Below are 4,939 nucleotides of genomic sequence, written 5' to 3' on the forward strand. Positions count from 1 at the left end.
GATCAGGATCTGAAGTCATACGCAAAATAGTTATTAGACTTATCCAAGTGGGAGACTGTTGGATTAGTGTCTAAGTCCATAACTGTTTTGGTATGTACTTGACCCGATGGTGCATGGTCCTTTTGGGTTGCCTTCACCAAAGCAACTTGATAGGATGAATTATGGAGAGAAAGGACTAAATATGATTTATTAATATATTATGGGAATAATATATTAAAGGAATAATCATATTGTTTAATTAATATTAGTCAATAATTAATTGGTAATTAGTTTTGTGACTAAAAGATATTAATTAAACTTAAGGGACTGGAATTGTAATTATAAGATAATTGCAATTTGGGCCATGGATTGCCTTTTATTATAAGGTGGACGAATTCTATGGGGGAAGCCCATATGAAATCGTCTAAGGCCTTATGGAAAGGGCTCCATGGGTTGCTTAGGGCTTAAGCAACTAAATTAGGGTTTCCTTATAAGATAACCCTAATTGCCTCACTATATATAGATCCCTTAAGGACCAAAAACGTGGCTAAGCTTCTTTTCTAGGGTTAGAACACGTTTTGGGCAGCCTCCATCCTCTCTCCTCTTCATCCTCTTACTTATGGTGTTTGTGAGCCATTAGAGGAGTGACACTTGTGACTCTAAGCCTTCCAAAGTCAATTCAAGGAGGAATTGAGATTGTTATTGCTACATAACAATCAAAGGTAATATCATAAACCTAATTATATGTTAATATTGATTTCCATATGCTACAATTAGGGTTTATAGTCTTGGATTCAAAGCATGTACAATAGAGAAACCTAGATCCAAGCATTAGGGTTTGTATGAGCACATAGGATGTCTTATGACCAAAACCCATCAAGATCTGGGGGCCGAAAGGGCCATACTTGTGGGAAGTGCAACAAGGAGCATAAGGATGCTTGTCGATCATTATCTGGGTGCCATAATTGTGGCCGACCGGGCCACATGGCGAGGGATTGCCGCCAGCAGGCTCCGACACTCAGTTTATGTGATTTGTTATCATTGCGACCAGGTTGGCCATGCGAAGGCATTGGTTAATCGCTCGCTGCCAGGTCAGCGCAGGCTCCAGTGCCGACTACTTTGAGGATCACTGACGAAAGTCAGGGCAGGGCAGAGACCTCGAGGGCTCGAGGTCGCTGATATGTGCATATTTAGTTCATATTAAGTATAGATTATTATTCATTTATTAGCTAAATTATTGCATTTTATGGACAAAAGGTACTTAAAAGTGTTTGAATTATATTTTTTGTCCAAAAATGAAGCTCGGAAGCAGGAGAAGCGGTTGGGAGATCGAGAATGGAACAAAGAAGAAAAACACCAAAAATAGCACCTACTCGGCGAGTCCAAGCGAAGATCCGAGAAGATAAAGACTCGAGATCCCAGAGTCTTATCACAATACGGGGACTAAGAGATGGACTCGACGAGTCGCCACCTGACTCAACGAGTCGATTCGTATATATAAAGATAACTCCTCAGAACGATGCAGAGAAAATTCTAGAACGATTCAGAAGAGTTTAGCTGCGATAAAGAGGTCAGAAAAACCCTAGAAGACGACGAGAGAAGCTAGAATTCAATCCCGAAGGAGAATTGAGGCAAAATTTCATCATCCCACTTAATCTTTTGTTTTGACATTTTGTTTAAACAATTAGACTTAGTTTGTTTGCTGTTATTTACTTCAATTATGAGCTAAACCCTTTAGACTTCTGTTTGGGGATACAAAATTGATAATATGGTTTGATTGATTGATAGGATTAATTCTAAGTTGGTGATTTTTGTTATTTTAGCTTGCTAAAGAACCTTGTGTGTGAATAATAATTAATTTTCTGTTAATAGGAAGATAATTGATTAGCATGAACATCTATTGATTATCAATCTCATATGCTATGTGATCACTTTGCCATATGTCTAGGATTAATGAACATGAAACTAGAGTTAATAAGAAAATTGAGTAAATTCATGTGCAAGCTTGTGTGATGACCATCAACAAGAAGTTAATTAAAAGATTAAATTAGTTAACTATTGCAAGTCTAAATTAACCCGAATAATTAATCTAGTAAATTTAATTGAATTAGACAACTGGCCACTGTTTAAGTTAGTTTATTTGCTAAGGATTAGTGTAGTGAATGCGAATCTAATCACTTGAATCGGTAACCAACAAAAGAATTAATACATTGCACCATTACCTTGAAATCAACCATAGGATCAATTGAGTTGAACTAAACAGAAGTTCCTTTCCAATTATTGAATCTAGTTAGTTCTTTGTTTTCTAGTTTTTAAATTAGTAATAGTTAGCAAGTTTGTAGTCTTGTAAAACTAGAGAAAACCCCCTATTTATTAATTAATTTATATAGAATTAGTTTTTAGTTTTAATTTGTCGTTCCCTGTGTTCGATACCCTACTTATTCAACTATACCACAATTGATAGGTTCACTGCCTTTGTGTGTTATTTAATAATTAAAAGTAGGTTTAAAACTAAGTGAGTTTGCAAACATCAAGTTTTTGGCGCCGTTGCCAGAGAACGGTTCTAAAATTAACATTAAATTCTAATTTAATCGATCCTTTGTGTGGGATTTATCTTACACAAAGTTATTTTAAAAGGTAATTCAGTAAGTAGAACTAGTTTTAATAAAATCCCGTTTTTAGAGTAACTAGAAAATTTTTCTGTTTTTGCCTTGAACTCGCCGAGTGCACTCGTTCCGACTCGGCGAGTACATCGCTGTTACAGCTTTAAATTTTTTATTTCATTTTTGTTCTTTTTACGTGTTTTCTGTTTTATTTACAGTTGTTTCATGACCCGAGGATCTGATACACCTCTGGTCCCTCCTCTTGAAGACCCGGAATCCGCACTAAGGAGGAGCAAAGGCAAAACCGTTGGAGAATCCGCTTCTTTAAAGAACTCACCACTCAAAAACCTAAAGTCCGTTTTTAGCAAGAAGAGAAGCAGCAAATCAGGAGCATCCAGTGCCTCTTTGACAATCGGCGACCCAATTCAAGAAGATATCGAGTACGAGACCGAGGAAGAAGAAGAGCCCACATACGAGCACGACTCCGAGTTTGAAGACGATTTAGCTATCACTATGGCTAATATCGATGAAGTCCCCATGGGGGAATGGAAGAAGAGGATGCGCGATGACACCGGCCCGGGACTTGTGCAGCCCGCAATTCCCGCGACCGCTACTTTCGAACTAAAAGGCCATATTCTCGCCCAACTCAAGGAGATCCCTTTTTTATGGGAAAGATCACGAAGACGCCTACAAGCACTTGGATGAAGTGAATGATGTGGTTGACTACTTCAATGTACCGAATGTCCCCCACGAGACCCAGCTTCTTCGCATGCTTCCAGTCACGTTCAAAGGAGCTGCAAAGGATTGGCTAAAGTTACTTCCTCCCCGATCGGTCACCACATGGGCCAAGATGAAAGAAGAGTTCATAGACCACTTTTGCCCGCCCTCCAAAATAGCCAAGCTAAAGAAAGCCATTTCCAACTTCGAGCAACAACCCGGAGAATCTCTTTATGAAGCTTGGGAAAGGTACAAGAGCTTGCTTAGAAATTGCCCACACCATGACCTTAATAGCCAACAAGAGGTCTCCATTTTCTATGATGGAGTCAATGTCACCACAAGGCAATTGCTCGATTCTCAAGGCCCGCTCACGAAGAAGCCGCCCCCGGTAATCAAGGAGCTAATTGAAGAATTCTCTAAGCACTCTAGGAATACCACAATCCAAGAAATAAAGTAAGTCGGGGGGTAGTGAACTTGGCAAGTGATAGCATGGCGGCGGTGATAGCTAAGCTCGATAATCTAGATAGGAGGATGGCAAAAATGGATCAAACAATCCATGCTATTCGGGTTGGATGTGAGAATTGTAGAGGGCCCCATCTCACAAAGGATTGTGATTTGGATGAGAATGGAAACAAAAAGGCTCAAGTATTCTATTCAAGTGGCAATCGATATGACGAAAATTGGCGGAAACCGAAGAAAGAATGGCTCCCATACGAAGAATATAAGAAGGCTAAGGAGGAGAAATACAAGCAGAAAGAGAGGGGGTATTATCAAAAGGAAGAACCGGTGATAGAAAAGAAAGCCGATTTGGAAGAATTGTTCACTAGATTCATAGCCGCGTCCGAAAAAAGACACAATGATCACGATGCTGCAATACACGAGACCAGAAACATGCTAAGGAATCAGCAGGCATCCATTCTCAACATTGAGAAACAGCTGGGACAGATTGCACACCAAGTGAACGAAAGAAGATCGGGTCAACTTCCAAGTAACACCGAAACCAATCCGAGAATGGAGAATGTGAGTGCAGTGACCTCCAGCAATGAAGAAATTGTCACACATGCACAGAGGATCTCCAAGAGGAAGACAGAAAAGGTAGAAGAGTCGGCTCCAGCTAAACCCGACCTGACCCGCCGAGTCCCTCTAATGGACTCGACGAGTCCAAGCGTAAATGACAAAACTGTCATTCCCTTAAATCCATATAATCCTCCTTTGCCATTCCCAATCAAAGCCATGCCTGTGGAAAAAGTTGAAGCCTATAGAGCCTTTATGAAGCATGTTAAATCCCTCCAAGTCAATGTGCCATTTGTAGAGACGATGCTCACAACACCCAAGTACTTCAACTTACTAGAAAGTCTCTTTGCTGCTAGGAAAGACTTGGCTGAAGAAGCGGAAATAATATTGAGTGAGCTACCCAAAAAGAAGGGCGATCCGGGGAATATTATAACTCCGTGCCAGTTTGGAAATACATTTGTCACTCAAGCGTTGACCGACTCAGGTGCAAGAATCAATCTGATGCCTTTCTCTTTCTTTAAGAAGTTGAATTTACCGGAGCCAAGACCGGTAAACATGAAGATCCATTTGGTGGACAAGACAACAATTCATCCACGAGGCGTTTGTGAGGATCTTCTCATTAATGT

General features: G+C 40.0%; 1 non-coding gene across 1 annotated transcript; it reads right to left on the reverse strand.

Annotated features, from left to right (window-relative positions):
- Positions 1 to 3,480: 3,480 nt before the first annotated feature.
- On the reverse strand, positions 3,481 to 3,587 carry LOC111908047 (small nucleolar RNA R71). Its single transcript, XR_002855742.2, has one exon. It is a non-coding gene; the product is annotated as a small nucleolar RNA R71 (small nucleolar RNA).
- Between the last annotated feature and the right edge of the window lie 1,352 nt (positions 3,588 to 4,939).

Source organism: Lactuca sativa, chromosome 5 (genome assembly GCF_002870075.4).
Source record: "Lactuca sativa cultivar Salinas chromosome 5, Lsat_Salinas_v11, whole genome shotgun sequence".
NCBI lineage: Eukaryota > Viridiplantae > Streptophyta > Magnoliopsida > Asterales > Asteraceae > Lactuca > Lactuca sativa.